Source organism: Dermochelys coriacea, chromosome 7, assembly GCF_009764565.3.
Source record: "Dermochelys coriacea isolate rDerCor1 chromosome 7, rDerCor1.pri.v4, whole genome shotgun sequence".
Classification (NCBI taxonomy): Eukaryota; Metazoa; Chordata; order Testudines; family Dermochelyidae; genus Dermochelys; species Dermochelys coriacea.
Window position 1 is genome coordinate 66,893,636 of NC_050074.1, and position 22,578 is coordinate 66,916,213.

General features: G+C 41.7%; 1 protein-coding gene across 31 annotated transcripts in view; it reads left to right on the plus strand.

Annotated features, from left to right (window-relative positions):
• The window catches only part of ZMIZ1 (zinc finger MIZ-type containing 1), a 504,711-nt gene that overhangs the window by 115,078 nt on the left and 367,055 nt on the right, over positions 1 to 22,578 (plus strand). For 25 of the 31 annotated variants that reach the window (XM_043518779.1, XM_038410178.2, XM_043518791.1 and 22 more), the window contains one exon: positions 4,699 to 4,823. The exons of the other annotated variants lie outside the window; for them this stretch is intronic. The gene's annotated coding sequence lies outside the window, so the exon portion shown is untranslated. The remainder of the gene's footprint in view (positions 1 to 4,698; positions 4,824 to 22,578) is intronic. 31 annotated transcript variants of the gene reach the window in all.

Consider the following 22,578-nt stretch of genomic DNA (forward strand, 5'->3'; position numbering starts at 1 on the left):
CTGATGAGGAAATAGTCCTCACTTCCCACTTTTTAACAATACAGGCTTTCTATCACTGATTGGACTAATCCAAGGGGCATATATCGAGATGTGTGGCACATGCTTCTCGGAAGCAAGATATTAGGTTGTCTGGAATTTTGGGATTTTTTTCTGCCTGATCGTTAAAGGTTGTTTTTTTTCCACTGTAGAATCCCATATGCTTTTCAGACAGCTGTATTTTTGCATTATCCTTTCCAAAAGAGGACTGGTGGCCATGTCTGAGGCAGCGTCACAACTTTTCTCCTTGGCACATAGATACCATTTCCACGCAGTGATTGTAAAATGGTGGAGCCTGAAGGCACTCAAAAAGGCACCCAGGGTTGAACTGCTCTGTGGTAAAGTCTCCCCAACTTATCTTGAGTCAGTCTGTTGTCCCAATGGTCTGGAATTGCTTTTAGATGCTACCCACCTGATGGGTGTTGGACTAACTCCATCTTCAATGCTCTGGGAGGATAAACTTTAAATAGAGGTCTAGTCTACACTGAAAATTAAGGTTGACTTAGCTGTTTCAGTCAGGTGTGAAAAATCCACATCCCTGAGTAAAGTAGCTATGCCAACCTAACCCCCAGTGTAGACACAGCTAGGTCACTGGAAGAATGCTTCCATTGACCTAGCTGCTGTCACTTGGGAAGGAGGTGCTTCTATACTGATGGAAAACCCTTTCTGTCGCTTTAGGCTGTGTCTTCACTGCACTATGGAGCTATGCCTCTTTAGTGTAGACATAGCCAGCTTGGAGTTGCAGAGAATTAGAATGATAGCTTGTTATTAACATTTTTTTACAAGACAGAAAATGCAGAGAATAGACAAGATTAAAATACAAAGGGGATATACTGTTATATTACAAATTTGATCTAGAAAGTATTTGTTCATGTGTTGGGAAGATTTGTAGCCGAGGAAAAAAGTTATAGGCTTTTATAAAATTTGTAACCCCCATTTCTATGACTTTCTCTGATTTTTGCATTAGGGGTCAGAAATGCTGGAGCTGAGGGACCATGAATGACTGAGGGAGTGGGATGGTTTGGTGAATGGGACATGGGACAACTAGGTTTGATGGCTTGATCACTGACTTTGGGACCATTTCATCTTTTTGTGCCTCCATTTCCCCTTTCACCATTTCTCTTGTCCATTCAGATTCTGAGCTGTTATCTCTAGAGACTGCCCACTGTTACAAGTATATATAGTGCCTAGCACAATCAAGGCCTCTAGGCATTGCTACCGTACAAATAATAATTGTTGTTCCTATCATTTGTACTCTATGGGAGCACTTAAAATATCTTGCTTTGTCCCTTCCTTCCTCCCACATCTCCCAAGGGTAAGAACCCTTCACTTGCCATCATGGTGGGTCAATTTAAAATTCCCCATATTCTGGTAAGGAGCTATTTTTTTTAAAAATGAGGTCCTGGAATGGCCCCTCCATATTTACTCAGTGGAAAAGTGCGTTTGAAAGACACAGAATTTGATTTAAAAGCTGTTGGCAACCAGCTGCAATAGGAGTATTTATCTCTGGTGTCTAAGTCGAACATTATGGGTTGTCTGAAATAAGACAAGCAAGAAACCAGTTCTCCTGTTCCGGCTGTGCTGGGCAGCTGCAAAGGTGATGACACTGGCTACTAGTTAGTGAGGATAAGAGGATATTGATTTCTGGCAAATGCATTACTGCGTAAGGCAAACATTCATAAAGGCTGTGGAGAGAGCCAAGTAATATTCAGCAGTGGAAATGAAAAATAAAATTGATTTAACATATTTTCTTAAAACAATGCTCCCTCCCTCCATTCTTCCCTGCTCTTGAGGCTTGATCTAGGCAACCTGCAAAAGAGCTGAAAGTGCTAGCTGTGCTAATTGCTTGGAATTTTGGCAGGCTGGAAGGGATGCCACTCATGTTTGCTTGCCTGGACATTTATAACTTGCAGCTGTGCGGTCCAGAACTCAGCTCAGTGTGGTAAACCAATCTGGTCCTTGGAAAGCAACGTTCCTTCTCCTCATTTCCCCCTCCCCTTGCCACCACCTTTCACTGCACATGCATGCGTGTCATCTCCTCCATCCCGGTTGGTAGAGCAGTAAGAGAGGCTTTACTTGACTCTGGCTAGGATTTTCTTTGACCATTGTGCAAGTGGAAAAAAAGCAATGGTAGTTGTACGTTCTCCCCTATTAAAATTAAACCATTTAGCATTTTAAATAATTATAGTGTGAAATACTTAGCATTTATGTAGTGCTTGACATTTTTTAAAAGAACTTTGCAGATGTTTGTTAATTATTCCTCCCAATGTCCCGATGTGGTAAGGATTATCACTCCCATTTTATATAGGGGAAGACTGAGGCAGAGAGTTTGATTGACTTGGTCACGTCTACTGAAGAAACAGGCCTTTGAGATAGGGAACTTCTAGCTTCCACCCCATGCTCGTTCCGATATGTCTCAATGCCTTTTTCTTTCAATTCTAATGCAAACAGCAATAGCATAGCCGATTTAAAATGAGGAGCTCTGCTGTTGTAACATTCTGGTTTGCTTCACTCGTAAATTAAAACTGAGGGTGTTTCCTCTGACCTCCAGTGGAGATTAAGATCAATGTTAGTTGTTGTGCATCTTCTGATTTTATGGATGTTTGCATTTTGTAAAGGCTTTTAAAACAGATATGTGCTTGATTCAGTAGAGGATGCTTTTTTGTTCTGTCACCCAGAATTCAGGAATGGCAGGATTTGGGTTTTGCCTTTGGGAGAGAGGGCAAAGATGCAAAACTCAAATTCTGAAATACCTCCATGTAGGAACATCCAAAGTTTAGGGAGCAGTAGAGTTCTGGCAATGGGTGTAGGCCTATTTCTTCTTTAAAGTACTCCCAAACCATTGACTCTCCTGGTCCCGCCTCCTGCTTGGCTTTTTCATCACACAGCTAAAATATTTGTGAACGTTCTAGGTAATAGGAAAGGGAAATTGTTGTCATCCTCCTCTTCTGTGGATCAAGAAGAGGAATACTTGTGGCACCTTAGAGACTAATAAATTTATTTGAGCATAAGCTTTCGATGAAGTGAGCTGTAGCTCACAAAATCTTATGCTCAAATAAATTTGTTAGTCTCTAAGGTGTCACAAGTACTCTTTTTTTCTTTTTGCGGAGACAGACTAACACGGCTGCTACTATGAAACCTGTCATTCTGTGGATCAGTTCATCAGAGAGCAACCCTCTCTGGTCTATCTCCCCTCCTAATTACCAACCTCCTGCTTCTCCGGTGGTGGTCTCAGTCAGTTGTGGTTCATGAGAGAGTGGCCTTCAGACCATAGATGGAGAATCCAGGCTTCAATTAATTAAAAGTCCCCCCACCCCCATCTGTTCAACTGGAAGACATTAGATGCTACATCCTCTGTCTTGATTTCAATAGTCTGAAACAACGTTATGAGCATATAGCATTGTCAGTCAGGGCTTTGTGGATTATTTCTAGTTTTAGGGGAAACAATATGATTTCTGTGTCACCACACTAGCCAGGTGCAACATCATTTTGTGACCTTTAGTCCAGTTCTCTGCTTCTTTTTCTCCCCCATAACTAGTAATTATTAACCTCAATTACAGAATTACAGAATATCAGGGTTGGAAGGGACCTCAGGAGATCATCTAGTCCAACCCCCTGCTCAAAGCAGGGCCAATCCCCAATTTTTGCCCCTCAATGTTGAATGGATCTAATTTAGTCTGGCTTGGTGCATAAAAAGGGTTTTCTACATAAATGATATATAAGTGACCTGGGTATGCATGAATTGGTTAAAACCTTGTGTGACTGACAGTGCTCCCCATTAAAAGCTGTGCAATTGCTGTTTGCAGGTAATTAACATTGCAGTGGTATTCCTTATGCCAAGTACAGGAAATACTCTGGTAGCATCAATCTTGTGAAAAGTAAAACTGTACAGATTTTAATGGAGGCCTCTATATATGAAATCTACATTAAATATTAGACTGTGTGGAAGAAGTTTTGAATTAACAAACATGCACTAACTCATACACGTGATTTCTAAGGATTGTTGAGTTTAAATTATTTTCTTTAAGCTTTTCGGGGGGGAGAGTTCATTTAAAAGCAGCCTTTGCCACATCAGTCAGTGATTTTTTTATTTTGCAAGTTTTGTGTAAAGTGGAAATACAGATGTGTGCACACACACGTGTGTGCGCAGACACAGTCTCAGTAAGGAATCTACTAACTAATTCACAGCTAGTAAAGAACTTAACAGCAGGTCAAAGTGCAGCGCTGGAAGTGGCTGCTGCAACCAATGCTATGTGAGATCATTCTGAAGCTGGGTTGGTGATTGGGGGAGGAGGGAAAGGGGAGGAGAGAAAGACAGACAGCAAGGGCTTTGTATATTCAGCTAAAATACTGGCCTTTCCGTGTCATAGTGACTATCATCTTCACAGGCAAGATATGGCTTGGTTTTTCTTAAACAAAACCTGGCAAGCTGGATAAATCAAAGTTGCTTTCAATTCATGCAAAAGTGCTTGCTGCACAATTGAGTTGCTCAATGAAAACATAGATTATCTGCATAAGAAGATGATGTGTAATCTACTTTCAAACAGATCTCTTTCCTTTGAGAGAACAATTCTAGCTTTTTCTGTTACTTTTCTCAAGCAAAGACTTATTTTTTTACTTTGTATGAAAAATCTGCTTTTCCTCTTAATTTTTTTTTTGCAGAGAGAGTGCGAGCAATTTGCTCTACAAGATCCATTTGTCGTCAGATTACACGTCTTGCCAGCAGTGTCCGACCAGTGACTTAAACCAGCCACATAGTTTATTCCTAAATGCTGAACAGTGCAAAGGTAAAACTTTCTCTTTTTGAAGAAGTTACAAAAGTGCCTGGGTTATGTTTCCACATCCATTTTGATTCCCCATCTAAGTAGCTCACTTGCACACAGGAGAGAGTGGATGCTATGTTTTGTCTCTGGCTGCTCAGATCTAGTATAAAAAGAAAAAGAAAAGCACTTGGGATTTTGAGAGTTCAGGGACACCACACTTGGTACTTGCCAATTTCCTGGAAGCAATGTTTACTTCAGATGCCTTTTGTTCTTTTGTAATTATTGGCACATGGCGGGAACTCTCTAATCTTCTCTGCCACTGATCAGACCTACCTTTTCGCAAAGTCTGTCTAGGACTTCTATTTCTGCTAAATATCTATTCCTGGATTGCAGAGGAAACTCTATGTTGTTGCTAGCTGTGCTGGTTGAGGGCTGGTCCTGATTTTGATATTAGTACATACATGGAGCTAGTTTCAAGTTAATGCTTATACGGAGCTTTGAAAATATGAAGTGCTATTTTAAGTGCCAAGCAGTAGTAATGTGAACTGTGATATGAGTGCCAGCAAGACAGAGAGAGAGTGGATTGGCTCAGATACTAATGAGGTGCCTGGCTCTGCAAGGTACTGAACGATGCCTGTGTAACCTGACTGCTGCTCTGGAAGTCAGTGGATGTTGAGAGCACATGGCATCTTGCAGGAAGTACTCAGCACTTGGCAGAGGTGAGCCCTAAAGGAGGAAAGCAGTGATTTTCAACCTGAATAATAGCACAGGACAGGGAATTAGGTGACTTGAATTCTATTCCAGGCTATCCTACCAATTAACTCCATGACCTCCTAATAAAATGGGGACTGCGACAGTTCTTGGGGCAGCCAGGACTGTGGGTCACCTTGTTACCCCCTCCCCCCGGCATGAGGGAGTCTTGCCTGTGTCTGACTGGATGTCAGATCCCTGACACCACCAGCCTTTCAGCTGCTCACGCACTCTCCTCTGGGCTATGCCAGCCCAACTTTCGCCTTGCTGGTTAAGAATAGGAGCACCCCCATCCCCAAGTGCCTTTGAATCGTTCCCTTGTGCTATCTAGCCCTTGATACTGACTACTCACAGAGATCCCAGATCCTCTGCTCCCCGAGGTGCAGCATACTCTAGTTTACTGGTTTTACCTTAGACCACCGCTCCTGTGAACCACACAGTGCCTGTGAGCACTTATTTATAAAACAAGTGTCAGTTTATTTAAGAAACAATAAAGATTTAACTAGAAACAAGAGAGAGTGATGGAAACAAATGGTTACAATACAAAACAAAATCATAAAAGGCGAACCTGCATCTATACTTTTATTAATAGTGACCTTTCCTATCTAAAAAAGTAGGTTTTCCCCATCAAGTTCATTCTGTTACAGAGCTGGCTGGTTTCTCAAGAACTAGGATACAATTTTTTATGAGAACACCTTGCTCCTCAAGATGGCTCCTCAGTGAAAGGATTCAGCGGGATTCTCCCCCCCTCTGTGTTATACTGAAAACAGCCTTATGTTCCCATTAATAGAGGATGAACCCCTATCTTGCAAAGTTCCTTTTTTACCTTCAAGTGGTTTTGATTGTTTGCAGTTGCTTCAAAGTCCATAAAGCACACTTTATATTGAAAGACATTATTCCCAAAATATTATTCGTACAGACATCTCACAATGATTATGAATCTTGACAAGTTACGAGCTTTCTGTAGATACCTTACATGTTACCCTTTATGGATAAATATCCTGAAAGACGTGTGTCTGCTGTCGTGAGTTTGTCAGGTCTGAGGTGAAAGTTGTTCGGAAAGAACAGGGGACCCTTTTCCAAGGGGTTTTGGTATCACAGGAGTCTGGTCCTTCACCACATTGGCCGATCCAAGTACCCACCCCCCAGCCCTTCCCATAGTAGACCTGACATTAGTTAAAATCTGGGCAATGATTGAGCATGTTAAAGAGATCAAGCAATGTATTGTTAATGATGGGAGCCTTGATGAAGAGCCAAGGGCATCTACCAATAACCGTCAGAAGCGTCATCCCCTGAGAGTTAGAATTGCCCGGTGTGGCATCGCTTGCATGCTCCCATGTCTGTTTTTCCCCTCTCTGTGCATAGGTCACATCAGCTGTAATGGGAATTGCGTGACCGCATCCCAGAGATAAATTACAATAATAGATCCTAATGAAAGAGCAGGATTTCATACAATGCTCTCCCTGCTCTTCCCCCCTCCTCCTCTCCCACCACGCACCTTACGTATAAAATAAATGGGGCGGGAAGCATGATATTCTGTTGTGTTCATATCAGAGCTCAGGAGTAAGTATGGGGCTCACAGTATGTCCACGCTGCAACTAAAAACCTAAGGCTGGGCCGTGCCAGCTGACTTGGGCTTTTGGGGCTTGGGCTAAGAGGATGTTTAATTGCAGTGTAGAGGTTGGGGCTGGAGTCCAGGCTCTAGGACCCTGCGAGGTGGGAGGGTCCCTGAGCTCAGCCCCGGCCCAAAGGGCTACACTGCAATTAAAGAGCCCTCGAGCCTGAGCCCCACAAGCCCAAGTCAGCTGGCACTGCCCAGCCGCCTGTGTCTAATTGCCATGTAGACCTCTCCTTAGAGGTTCATTTTGAATCCGAACTTGCAAGCCTTATTTATCAGAGGGTCTCATTAACACGGGATTACTAGTGTGAATGACTGCTTGGGTGAGGGTGTCAGGATCTTGCCATTCATGCTCTTTCATTTTCTTGAGGAACTAGTATTTTTCTCAACGCTCCAACTTCTCTTAATCGTTTTCATGTAGCAGGGAATTTAGGTACAATCAATACTTTTAAATGCTATGGTTGAATGTAATTCAAAGGTAGGAATTTCATAGCTGGAGGTATATTGGTTTGTCTAGCTTGCAGTTTTTTAAACTTAATTTTTCCTGACAATTTGCCTAAAAAGAGTGTCTGCTTATTAATATGTTGATATTTCATGCTCTTTGTTTAGGTTGGCTAGATTTTAGCTAGATTTAGTGATTTGTATTGATTAATAACAGTCAGGATTTTAAAAGCAAGTTGTCTTGAGTTAGGAACCTACTGAAAAGATCACAAGCATTCTGAAATGGGGAACAAATGTGCAGTAATAATAAGGAGAAAAAATGAGGACAATTAGTATAAGCCATTGAAAGAGTTACGGTAGTACTAGGATGTATTTTCAATATTTAGAATTGTAAATTTTAATTTTTTAAAGGAAATATTTTCTACTAGTCAGAGCAGGAGGTTTAGGGTCAGGATGGCAGGGTTCTGTTATTAGACCTTGGTTCTGCACTGACTTGCTGTGTGCCCTTGAGCACATCAGTTAACCTCTGTATCTGTTGGTTCATCTAAACAAGAAAACGTTTGGTGTTTTGAATAATTATGAGACCCTATGAGCACATAGAAACATTCTCCTGTGTTCCACAAACACCCCTAATATTGACACGACTGAACCATCTGAAACAACTCTAGCAAATGTTCTTCCCTCACTGGCTGAAGTCATACCAGGTAAAATTTTCAAAACATGTCTAAGTCTCTTAGGCGCCTTGGTTCAATTGTCACTTCTCCTAGTACAGGTCTAAAGTGGTCCTGCCCATCTGTCAGAGGTATTGGCTCTGGAAGCTGTCAGGCACTGCTGACATACAGCTACGTTATTTTCACCAAGTCAGAAAACTGCCAGTCTGCTGATTTCAGCTCTCTGAGAACCTTCCCCTCTGCCCAGAAGGATGTATGGGGGACGCAACAGCTTCATCCAAATTAAACTTTGTTTTAACAAACTCCTTTAACATTAAATATTTATGGAAAGCTTTAATGGCTTTTACCCTGCTCCTGAAATAAGCAAATTATACATGAACGGGGACACTAGTACCGTGACAATTTAAAGGCACTGGGTTGGAGCTAAGATGACTTGGGTTTTGTTCTTGGCAATGCCACTGACCTTCTGTGACTGTAGGCAAATTACTTCACCTTTCTGTGCCTCTCCTTCCCTTCCCATCCTTGTCCTTTCTGTTTGGATTATAAACTATTTGGAGCAAGGGTTGTTTCTTTTTATGTGCTTGTGCAGTGCATTGCACAATGGACACCCAGTCTTGACTGGGGGCTCTAGGCTTTATTGAAACAGAAATAATTAACAATTAGAAATGATTGGCCGGGGGGGAGAGGGGGTCCTGAAATGTTTTTAAGTTTTGTTATTGTTTTGAATTTATTTATTTGAAAATCAAAAAGTTCTGACCAACTCAATAGCTGGTCAAACCTTCCACCCCACCCCACCCACCTATTTTTTGGCTTAATTTTTTTTTCAAAAACCCCCAAATTTGGAAAATTGCAGTGCAGCACACTGTAGTTATTAGTCCCTCCTCAAGTGCCAATGAGAGAAAGTGAATTGCAGATATTCCATATGAAATGCCTGGTGGGATGTGCATGTAGTCATTGGCTGCTGCAAATGGGATGTGGAATATCTTGGGTTTTTTTACTGCTACCATCTCCTCTGAGCCCCAAAAGGAGAACTCTACAGAAGCAGTGGTTACACTTCTCCTTTACTCTCAACCAGGCGACAGTTCATGTTACTCCTACCAATAATACTTGGCACCTGTATAGTGTTTCGTATAGCCCCATCTGGGGCTGTTTGAGACAACAGAGGCTCTCTCCCACTCTCCGTGCTACTGTCAAAAGAGTACCTGTCCAGTCACTGCTGCTCTTCCATCTAATCTGTATTTCTGCTTTCTGCTGTAGGTGCCCTTCTCAAACTCGGTCTTTGGTGATAAGAGCAGAGGCAAGGTTGTTACATAGTATTATTATTATAGTCTTATCCCCAATTGAGATGGGAGCTAAGTTTCCCCTAAGATGTGCGGCCATGCAGCTGCCTATTAAGCCCCACGCAGGGACTCAGGGCTAGGGTGGGGAGAGGCGCTCCTCCCTGCCGGCACCAGCGCAGAGCTGCCAGGGCTAGATTAATGCAGGGGCTTTAGGGGCTGCAGCGCAGGACCTTGGGCTAAGGGGTGGCCCCGCAAAAATAAATTCATAATTATGTACAATTCAGTGGTCACCAACCTGTTGATCGCGATAGACTGGTCGATCCTGGAGATGGTCGATTGTGATCTCCGGGCTGCTAAAAGTCCCGTGGCACAGCAGGGCTCAGGCAGGCTGCTTGCATGCCATGGCCCCACACTACTCCCGGAAGTGGCTGGCTGCTGGCATGTCTCTGCGGCCCCTGGCGGGGGTGGTGAAGCTGGAAGGAGGATCTGTGCGCTTTCTTCGCCCCCAGTACCATCCCTGCAGCTTCCATTGGCCAGGCGCTTGCGGGCACGTGGAGACATACTGTCCCGGTCCCCCAAGGGATGTGCAGAGACGTCTCAGCAGCTGGCTGCTTCCGGGAGCGGTGTGGGACTATGACAGGCAGGCAGCCTGCCTGAGCCCTGTTGTACCGCCGCCTGGGGGCCGCCTGTGGTAAGCGCCTCCCGGCCGGAGCCTGCACCTCGCACCCCATCCTGCACCCCAAACGCCTGCCCCAGCTCAGAATTCCCTCCTGCACCAAACTCCCTCCCAGAGCCCGCATCCCTCACCCTCTGCTGCACCCCAACACTCTGCCCCAGCCTGGAGTCCCCTCCTGCACCCAAACTCCCTCCCAGAAAGAAACTAATAGAACAGCTGTTCTAAGGTATTTTGAATTAACTTAACTATATTCTACATGTTTTAAGACTGAAATGTAACCACAGAGTGGCTTTTTGTTAATTAAAAGGCAAGTTTAGTATAGAATTAATAGCCTCGATGCCATAATTGTGATCATTTTGTTTGAAATTAGAAGAAAGACTTGTATACAGGGGCCCCACAAAATCTAATAAACTAAGGCCCACAGGAGAGTTAATCCGGCCCTGGCCGTGGCAGGGAGAGGTGTCCCGTCCTGTCGGCCCCAGCGTGCAGCTGCCCCAGGTTTGCTGCGGCCTGGGGAGAGGAGCCCCTCCCTCAGCCCGGACCAGGCCCACTGCAGCTGCTGCAGCCGGGGAGAGGTGCTTTTCCCCCAGCCCTGAGCTGCTGGTGCGAGAGACAGCTGGGGGAGTCCTCTCTCCCCACCGCAGCCCCTGGGCAGTCTGCATCCCCAACCCCTCATCCGCACCCCAGCCCTGAGCCCCTTCCCTCATCCCAGACCCCATGTCAGAGAGCCTTCATCCCTAGCTGGGGCCCTCACCCCTCCGCACCCCAGCCCTCAACCTCCTCCTGCACCCCGATCTCCTCATCCCCACCCCCACCAGAGCCTGCACCTCCAGCCAGAGCCCGAACCCCAACCCTCGGCCCCAGCCCTGAGCCCCTTCCATACTCCGAACACCTCAGCCCCACCCCCACCAATATGAAGGTGATGATATAAAAAATTTGAGGGAACACTGATTGGGAGCCCCCCATTGTGTTTACTAGGCACTGTACAGACGTAGTAAGAGACAGTCCCTGTTCAAAAACATTCTCAGTGCAAATAGACAAATCACACAAAAGCTGGGAGTAGAAACAGGAACAGAGAGATGCATTGATTTGACCAAGACCATACAGCTGGTCAGTTACAGACCCAAGAATGCCCCATTGGTCTCCTTTTTCTCAATCCAGTGTTTAACCACTAGACCAGTGTTCCAGCATTTCTTATTGGAGCATTCCTTTTCCATGTCCTGAGGAGCTGGGCTGCACCCAGCATGAGGGCAGCACCCCTTTCTCATCTTGTTTTCATTGTCAAAAATTGAATTAAACCTTTATATTTGCCATAAATGTACACAACACTTTATAGAACATAGGAGACACATGGGCCGCACCTTAAGGAGATTACAGTCTAAGACACGGGATGAGGGGACAGAGGCTGGAAAAGCGATGAGCTAAAATAAAGCACCATTGTTTGTAAAATCCTGGAAGCCCCTACTCTATGACTGCTTTGTAAAATTATAATCAATGCCCAGGGACAAAATCTGCTTGCCCATCCAAGGTGGGGGAACATGATGATTATGTAAATGACTAATTATGTATTACTAGACAAACAGAATTTTGCAAGGCTCCTCTATGGACAGATCACCATATAAATGTACGTTGGTAAGAGAGGCAGTGTCTTCTAATGGATAGAATGCTGGGCATCGGCTTTGGGTTATAGTGCCAGCTCCTGCCACTGGTTTGCTGGGTAAAACCTGGGCAAGTCACTTTTTTACCGTAGCTATAAGATGGGGATAATGATACAGATCTCCTTGGTAAACCACTGAGAGATCTAGGGATGAAAAGCATTTATTATTGATTATGTATGTATTATGTGAAGGGTTAGTAATCAGGATTTGAGGAATACTTTTGAAAACAACCCAACTCTCCTTGGCTCATGTGTTATCTTATGATTATAGAATATATGGGAGGATTTTAGCCAGCATAAGACTTCCCTGTGCCTCAGTTGTAAAATTGGGTAACAGCAGGGGCCTCCCTAACCAGAGCAGATGCTGCACGTGAGCAGCATTCTCCTGGGTATAAATATATCACAGTATAAAAGGAAAAGCACTGAGAGGAGCATGCTTTCTGGTGTGTTGATCCTCTTCTTGGAACTGATGGTAATGATTCCTTTCTCCTGAGATCATCATTCCAGAGTGGGTCTAGGGATAATGCCTACCCCAGCCAATTGGAGAAATCAGCTCTCAGAGTAACAAGCAGACCTTGGGGGATTATCTTCTTACCAAGACATAGATTTGTGTTAGGTTTATTGTACCACTTGTTTTACTTCTCACCTGACCTATATTATACTTGTTTTATTTTCTCCTCCAAAAGGAGCCCATTTTATGACATGTGAAATGGAGAAATAACAGAGAAGTTAATTTGAGTAAATCTCAGATGGGTGAAAAATCCTTAATTTATTCAGTTCCACATAAAAACTAATGTGTAATAAACAGGTTATTGTTTGCAAAGATTTTCAAGAAACGTTACCCAAAGCAAAGCAGAAACATGTAACCTGGCCACTTGAGTCACTGGTGCTTGTACAGTTTTTCGAAGACTGCCATGCATGCTCTCTCCCTGTGTCAGGGAGACAAAACCATGGTGGATTTTCCAATGTAATCTATCTTTTTCTAAGGTTGCCCATCACCATTGTATGAAAGCAAGCTTTCTGCTCCAGAAAACATCTTTGGACGTGACATTGGTCAGTCCAAAACATGTGTTACTTACATACTTTGTGGAGTTTTTAATGAACATGTACCTAGTACATTTTATCTTTCAGAAATCCAAATAAAAGATGGAAATTCTAGGGTTCCAACCACCACATGGTTGGTTGGTTGGTTTGTTTTTCTGAAGTTTTGGTCCTCTTCCTCATCTATCCTATAGAATTCTCCTTGAAGAGAGAAAGGCACTTTAATTATTACTGAAAAGCTGTTGCAATTCCCTGCAGAGTGTAAGTCACAAAGGGGGAGATTTTCAAAGACACAGGTAAGCTTTAGGCCCCATGCCCCATAGATTTTCAGTGGGAATTTGGTGCCTTTGTGCCTTTTGAAAACACTCCCCTATATAACTTTTGTCCAGTGGCAAAATCAGTAGCAGTACAAGTACCTCATGACATAGTACATTGGTTCATAGCTTTTCTGCTCAACTTTCTCAGCCAGTGCCCACCACCTTCCATTCAGTTATGTCACCCACAAATGAGCTTGGACTGTTCCATACCATGATTGTGGGGAACAGTATAAACAGCTGAACTGGGAGATGGCGCTGGGGTGACCTACCACAGAAGCAGATCATTAAGGTGGGGATGGGGGAAGCATAGAGCACTAATCAGAAGAAGCCTAAGTATCTGTGTAGCAGTGATTGGAAACCACTTGTCTAGAGCTTCTCTTTTCAGTGCCGTCCGTTCTATGATTTAAGCACTCTCAGTAGTTACTGGGCCTTTCCTCAAACATCCCTTCTCCGGACAATTTTTTTTTATTTTGCCATAGGCTCTTTTAGAATAAAACATAACTTTGCTCTGCTTTAAGCTTGTAATTTTTCAGTGGGCAAGAGCAGGAAAGGTTGAGAGGAGTGACTTTTCCGTACAGGGTACACACGGATGGCAAGAACCACAAGTTAGTTTAGGCTCCACATCATATTTAGCAGAATGTGATTGCTTTTTGAGTTGGTGGGGAAGTTGTGGGGTAGTTGTTGGAATGGTTTTCTGAAGTCTCATCTCCTAGAGTAGAGATCCCCAAAGTGTGGGGTGCACCCCCTTGCTCCTGCACCTGGCTTCATCCCCAGCCTTGGCATAGATCCACTGATGGCCCCGTGCCAGCCTCGCCTCTGGCCATGGCCCTGCTCCCAGCCCCATCCCCAGCTGCAGCCCCTTATCCCAGTCCGTCCCCCCGAGCTGCGGCCCTGCTGGAGTAAGCGGGGGTGTGATCCTCTAAGGTTTGGGGACTGCTGTCCTAGAGGAACAAGAGTCAGTCTGTAGTTATTGGTTTATTGCCACTTCTTAAAGTGCACGTTCTATTAATGAACATGTTGTGTGCTTTCCTGTAGGACATGATATAATTGTAATAACCAGTGGGTCTAGAGTGCATTAGGGTCTGGGAAAAGGAGATGATTTGAGAGGTGGGCAATATTATTAAACAAATTATGTTGGGAAGTTTGTATCTTTCTTCCTTTAAATAATTTTAAATGGGCTCATAACTCTGTCAAGCATTGTGTCCAATATTGTAAAACACTAATTGGGCAAAAACATATTGACTCAAAGCCAACAGTCAACTCTCCCAACAGTCAACTCTCTAAAATCACATCTCCCAAGAAAGACCGGAAGGACAAATGGGCCCTAAAAGTTATCAAAAAAGGCTCTGATGGATCAAGAAGGGAATTAATTTCCAGAGCCAAGGCCCATTTGAAGAAAGCAGTATCCTCATCCCCCTCTCATTTACACAAAGGGAACAAGAGCTTGATTACCTTAGCATTGATCACAACTGCCATGAAAAGAGGAGGCCTTTACAATAGACAGAGCCCAAACTGTTTAAGGTTTTGTTGGATAAAACCAACACCTTAATCATGACATGGAAATTAGCAGGGAGCTGTGACTTAACACCTCTGCAAAAATCTCTTGGTATTTTTGGGTTTTTCCCTTGTGTTCTCCTGTTGCAGACTGATGGCAAACCAAATCGCTGGGAGAGGACACGTTTGTCTGTATGCCTTGATTGAGACCCAAGGCGGTGTGTTATAAGTAGACTTGGCAGAATTCAATTTTTATTTTTTTTTATAATTTTGATAGCTATCCATTTTTATTTTTAAGCGTTTTAAAATATTTTTTCAAGTTTAAATTTTCACAGTTTCTGGAAATTATGAGGGAGTCAGACAATAATTATTTAAAACAGATATTTAGATTCAAGAAGTTAAAGGTTTATAAACGTTAAAACATAAATTGTCAAAATATACAAAATAAATATCCTTAAACTCTAATATAATCTCAAGGAGCATTTGTCTTTGTGCAAATTACTTTTATCGATCAAAATATTTTTCGTAGGTTTGTGTGTGCATGGTGAAATCGACATTTACCAATATTTACTGATAAAAATTTAATCCTTTCAAGCTGACCCTGCTCCTCGGCATCTCTTTAGAGGAGATGGAGTACTCTCTTTTCTCATTGGGGGCATTTACATGAAATTACCCATTCAACAGTAATCTTAGCAAAAGCAAGATTTATTTGAGAGGAGGTGGAATTAAAACAAAATAAATAGTTTGCTTAAGATCTCTAGATTTACACTTCTTGTAAGCACGATAAGGTTGTCTTATCTTTGAGTGAGGAAAAAAGTGGATTGCTTACATCTCTTGAAAGCAATCGCCTCTCTCACCAGTCTGGCCTGACTGTCAGCATCAATTACTGTCCAGATACCAACAAAACCTCAATTTCCCCCCGGACATGCTTATTACATTTTTTAAATGGAACAAGTTTTTCCAAACTCTTTTCTGGAGACAGAGACACACAATAGACATTAGTAAAACAGTTTCATTCCCTACCTTCTAGGAGATTATCCATTGTGAAGAGAAAACCCTAGACAGTGATGAGTAGCTGCCTTTCAAAGACTTGATAAGATATCTCAGATACAACCGTTCACAGACCACTTTGGTTGGCAGTGCCACTTTTGGTAAATCTCCCATGCACTTTTTTCGTTCTTAATATTGACATGTGCCATGAATTACATCAATCTGTAACAGTAGCCCATACCGTTCACAGAGCATTGGTATAATGTGTTCCGTGCGGAGTATCACATAGTGCAACTTCTCTGCACTTGCTGAAGCTTCTGAATAGTCCAAACATATAATCCCATTAGGAACACATTGCAATAATCCAACCTTGAGTCACAAAGGCATAGTCTTCATTCAAAGGGAAATGTTTCAGCCTCCTTGGCAACTGCAGGTGATGAAAAGACATTCCTGGCAAGTGATCCTATCTGATCATCCAACAGCATTTGGAAATCCAGCAAGACCCATAAACGGAGAGTTCTTATAACAAATGGACATGCTCTTGATATCAGGAGTGAGACTATAATCTCCAACACTCCTTCCAGTTGCTATCTCACCATTTATAAGAACTACTTAGGTATTATCTGGGTGGAGCATCAACATACTAGTCCCTACCTGCATCCCAATCTGTTAAACTGAACAAGTCTTCCAGCTGTGCCATCTGTGAATACACTTTGCCACAGCGCTTTCTAATGAGATTTTATTTTTTTACTCTGTAGCTCTGTCCAGACCATCTTTCATCCATGCACTGATCATCTTATATCTTGATTACTGCAACCTTCTAATCTTTGGTGTTCGGACATCCACATCATCCCCTCTCAGCCATACAAAATGCAGTTTGTAAAATTGCCTACTGATCCGGCCACATTATCATCATCTTTGAATAACTCCACTGGCTCTGCTTTCTCCATCACCTCTGATTTAAAAGGCTTGCCCTCGCTTGAAAGGTCTTATGTCACTTTGACTCTTTCCTATTTATTTTCACCTAGTCTGACTGTGTTGTCTTCACTTCCTCTGCCAGCAACATGAGCCTTGATACCTTAATCTGTTTCTACTACAAGTATCTCCATGCCATTGTTCATGCTACTCTATATGAATCATAGGGTGAGAAGGGACAGCAAGGGTCATCTAGTCTAACTCCCTGCCAAGATGCAGGGTTTGCTGTGTCTAAATCATCCAAGACAGATGGCTATCCAGCCTCCAATAAATGAAATGCCCTTCCAACCTTTATCTACCAACCACGGCACTCTCATCATTTAAGTCTGTTATGAAAGCACTTCCTCTGGGGCGACCACAATAAGGGAGTCACTTACATCCACTAATGTCAGTGAACAGGGGAGGAGCACCTCCGTTGATGTGGATGTGACTATTTTTTGATCAGTGACATGAACCTTCTAACATAACTCCTTGTTCTTCCTAACCTGATTCCATCTTTGCTGTTTGTCATCCTCTCTTGTTTTGGCCTGTCAAGAACATAGAATGTGGAAGCTTTTCAAGGAAGGGATTGTGTCATTCCATATTTGCAGTTATGTACTAAATATGCATGTGTGTACCATAAATCCCCCAGGAACAACCTTTCTCATTTCATTGTTGGGTATTTTGTCTTACAGTAATGCCCCAGTCCAGGATTCTAGGCCCCATTATACTGGATGCTTATAAATTAGACCATCCCAGCCTCACAGATCTCACCATCCAGTATTATGGCAAAGTACCACAGGTGGAAGACACAGACAAAATAGAAATTGGAACAAGTTAACAGGAACAGGAACATGTTATGCGCTGTAGCTGCAGCAATCCCAGTTTACCACCAGCTTAGCTCACTGCTGTCAGATGGCAATAGGCCTAAGAACCAAGAAGATCCTGAAAATGAAAAATAACGAGGGATAATTTTTTGGATGAAAATTTAAGCAGGTTGGGGAGAAGTTAGACAGTCATTCTCATGGTTATTGAACCTCTCCAATTGTAGGATGGTTTTTTCCTTGTGAAAGTGATAATTCATCATGGCTGTCAATGGGAAGGTGAAGTTGCTGGATGACTATTTAAAACAAATTTTCCTTTCCCTCTTAGGTTGCTCTACTAAACGGAACTAATTGCAAGGCTATAAAATTAATTGGCACTTAACCCTGTGGCTATGCTGGGTTTTTAGCTTCCATTTCTTGTTTAAAAAGTAAATTGGGAGAATTTGTAGTTTTCTGATGTTAGTTGCTAATTTTTTAGAGAAAGGTAGAAGTTGGCATGACCATGAAGTGAAATGCCAATGGTGGCAGAAACAAATGGGTACAATAGTAGAAGTTCCATTTTTAAAAGTAATTTGCATGCTTTACCTGGAGTAAAGATATTTCAATAACACGTAAAAACAAGTGGAACAAAGAAGGTGAGTTCCCTTCTTTCTTCTCACTCTAGGTCTCCATTTTATCCTCAGTGTCTGTTACAGCTATGATGATGAAGTGGTCATCTATTTCCTCATGCCTCTGCTGGGCAGCTGAATTCTGCCCATGTCTGGATCATTGTTATATAATGCCATGGAGCCCATTGTTATTACTTCATTGTTGTAGTATGTATATGTATATTGGATAACAACTGAAAGGCATGCCAGGCATTTTACAGAAGGCATAAAAATGCCTGGTCTGGATCCAAAACCCTTGAAATCTACACAAGACATTTTTTATTGTCTTGGCTTTTTGATGTATTGGTTGGGATTTTTTTTTTAATAGTACCTGTTGCCTGGTAGCTCAGGGACAATTTTTTTAGTTTTTAGGTGTTTAAAGATAAAGAGCCCAAAATGCAAATTAAACACTTAGGCACCTTGTGAGTTTACAAAAGTATCTATCTCCGTCTTTAAGAATTTCAAAGCACTGAAAATCAGTACTTATTCAGAAAAATGAAATAAAACTATTGTTGTAAACTGCCAAAATGAACAGCATTAAAGAATTGTCGGAGCTGCCTAAATAAAAGTTGACTCAGTGTTCCTCCATTGTAAAGAATGAAACAAAAGTTAAAATGAACTAAACCCACAAAATCAAATGAAATATAAGATGAATAAATGTCTTGCACCATCTTTTTCAAGTTGGTTTTCATTGGGTAGTCGTAGTACATTCCTTTTCTTCCTCATCCTGTTGGCATTTTGGTTATTTCATTTGGTGATGAGTCCTGTTGATCTGAGAAAAATTCACATTCGCTAAACATTGTGCAGGGATTAGATGCACTTTATAAAAATGGTATTATTTCCATTTAATATTTGTTTTCTGGCCTCATTGTGGAATATACTTGTCTATGCATATAACAAAACGACATCACTGCCCAAAGAACTTACAGTGAAGTGTAATGTGTAGCCAATAGAAATGTGGTTTCCAGAAGGCTTATTTTTAAGAAAAATTGGTAGAATCTTAGTTCCATTGAAGTCTCAATTATGATTGACTAAGATAGAACCAGGATTTCACCCAGTGTATTAAGTTTAGGGTTTTGTACTCCTGTTTTCAACTCAGTTCATTTTTTAATAGCTGTACAGAAAGAACCTGCATTTATCTGTCCATTGGTTTCTTGTGGCTATAATCCACAAATGATATCCCCAAAGCTTGTTTGCTAATACACAGCAGTCTTAGTGATAGCAGTATCTCTTGGCAGCCATTGGAAACGGCTGTTATTGAAAACCCTGTGTTTCTCATTAGAACATTTCTATTGTGTGTATTGTTTAAATATAGATTACTAATTAAATGCCTTTTTATTGCTTTCTCAGTGAAGACTTTCAGAGTAAAGTTAATTTGAAGTGTTATGTAAATTCTGTTTAACTTCAATCAAGTTTTTAATTATGTTTTTACTACAGTCATTCCCATTTGATTTGTCATTTCCTGTTAGGTATTTAACATGGTGCAGGGCGTGGTTTTTTTCTTTTTTTCCCTCCCTTTTTACTTTTTGACCTGACATGGAGTGTACTCTTCACTTTTAGTCTGGATGAGTATGATTTCCTTCCATGCATGCATGATGGAATGAGGAAAAGTTACACAAAACTGATATTGGAAATATTGTGTTTAATCTATTGATTAGCAAAGAAATACAATTGATTGAACAGATGTAATGGTGCTATTCCAAAGACATCTTTTGTGCTCTTTTCATATGGCCTTCTTTTGTTTGTTTGCTCTTGTTCAGTGAGCCTTTTATGCCAACAGCACTTGGATTTCATTCGAAATATCAGATGCATTTTAGCACTTAATGCATTTAATGATTAGGTTGAGGCTTTCTGACATGGATAACAATTGTCCCAGCAAACACTTGCCCAACACAAGGCTCTGATGGATAAATGGATCTTTCTTTGGCAACCAGTCAAATTACAAATCACTTTGGTGCAGATAGAACTTGTCAAGTTGCATTTTTGAAACATCCGTATTGGGTAAAAATGAACCTGAAATGGTCTCAGTTGTTTTTTTGTTTGCACTCATGATAGGAAGGAAGCCTCTTCCAGGAAACAAGAATATAATTTTAGTTTCTTCAGTGACCTTTTAATAAACATATTCGGCAAAAACATGCAGCGGAGGGTATGCTTTAGCATTCTTCTTCCATCTAGCCCAAGATTTTAAAAAGTGACTGTGTGTGCCTCAGTATTTGGGTCCCCAACTGGAGATGATTTAAAGGGCTCTGATTTTCAGAAGCTGAGTTGTAGGCACTTTATGAAAATCAGGCCCATTTAGGGTGTTTCAGATAGAACACCGAAAATCATGAGTGTTATTTGAAAATCTTTGCTCTAACAACGTAGTGTGAAACACGAATTGCTATTTAATATTGTTGTCTGCTTTTATTCATCATATTTTCGAGGAAAATTTATGAAATTAACTCCCAGGTTACATGGCACAATTTAGGGTTTGGCTTTCTTTTTGCTTTCTTGAAAATGCGGATATCACCTTCCCCTTTTTACTTCATCAGACTGGGCAGTACATCCTAACATTTAAAAATATTTTAAGTATTAAAATAAGATGATGGATTGGTGGAATGGAACTTACACTCTTGTGTCTGCCTTCGGTTCAGTCTCCTGCAACAGTACATGAGTATGGAAGGGGAGGGAAGAGACCAAAGATTATCTACCCAGGATATAAACTCAACTATCTTACACCAAAGTCTCTATAAAAAGAACAGGAGTACTTGCGGCATCTTAGAGACTAACAAATTTATTAGAGCATAAACTTTCGTGGGCTACAGCCCACTTCATCGGATGCATAGAATGGAACATATAAAGTCCCCATGTCTACTTGGCATGTTTTTGAATCAGGAGTGGTACTGGACAGACTTTACATGTGCTTAATGTGAATCTCTGTCTTTGTATCAGAGAAGGTTACCACGAGTTATCTATACTGTGGAGGTCACTTGTATACTCACAAATTTGTTCTTAGATATGGGGTGGTCTTTCAAAGTGTTGGCCTACCTCTTCTCCCATTTCAAGTTAATGGGAGCTATACCAGTGTGATGAGTTGTTTTAGATCCTACCAATAGTATGCCTGTATACCTTTCATCCTGAGTTGGAGCTACTATTCCAATGCTACCATATATCACTGCTGGTCCATCAGACTTCATTTACAGCGGAACTAGAGCACTGGAGGGAGACGAGGAAACCAAGGCTCCCTGCAATCCCCCCACATTTCTATATACAATATACTCAGTTTGAGATGGGAACTGTAACAATATCTTGTGAGTGATGTTTGATTTTACATCATTTAAAAAAAGTTCTATTTGATGAGCAATCCCCTCAAATAGTGGAGTTGGTTAAGAAGATTCAACATCACCTGTTGCACCCTATTTAATCTTTCTGTTGGCAGGTAATTAAATTGAACTCATTGATTTGTGCAGATGTTTGATATCTCCCTCAAACTTCCCCTCCCCCTTCCTCCAGGTGTTCGGAACCATCACTAACTCAAACCCAATACTACACTTGTTAATTTCCTCATCAATGGTATAAACTCTTCCTCTGGGTAGAGCCAAGCAGAAATCTAGTGCTCTGTGCTCAGACTGGCAAACACAAGGAATACTTTTTTTTTAATTGCTAAAGCTAGACCAGCTCAACCTTTAACAGTATCTAGGTACGCCAGTTAACATTTAAGATACCTCAGGTTTTTTAATCACCCTGTAATCTATAAATCTATCAGAGTTCTATGGACTCTGGAAGCATTTTAGAAATGTTACTCCATCACTTTATTTTGTAATAGTGATGTTCTCTGTCTCTCTTCTCAATCTCTTTTGATAACTAGGATTAATTTTCTTTGAAGGAATGGTTTCCATTTTAGTGAATTGAGTGCTGGTGAAAAGTCCCAGATTGACAGCCCTGGAGACTAAAGCCTCCTTTGTATTCACAGAACACATATGGTGCAAGTTTCCCTCTCACTGAAGTTGGGCGTGTACTATTGTTAAGTGAGATGGGGGTTTATGTGATGTGAATACTAGTTCACTAAGGACTGCGCTGAGGTCACCAAATAAGATTGGATGACTTTTGTTTGCTATCAAGGCTGGATTCCATCTGGTGATAGAGGCATGAGAGGTCCATATTCTGCTAGCAATCTCTTGAAGTGACATTTGAGCTTCTTGTCATCTCTTTGAAAGGGTTCTCTCTTGTTGGTTGGTAAAGAATGCTGGTGGTTTCTCATAATTTGTTCCTGCAAAGCTAACCCATGTCTAGTGAATACTCAGCCATGACTACAATATCACAAATAAAGTCTTTTTTATTTTTTTCCCCAAACCCCAGATATCTGTATTGTCTGAAATTCACATCCGATCCAAAATTCATTTTTATGATATCTCAATTTTACAAGTTTTAAATACTTCC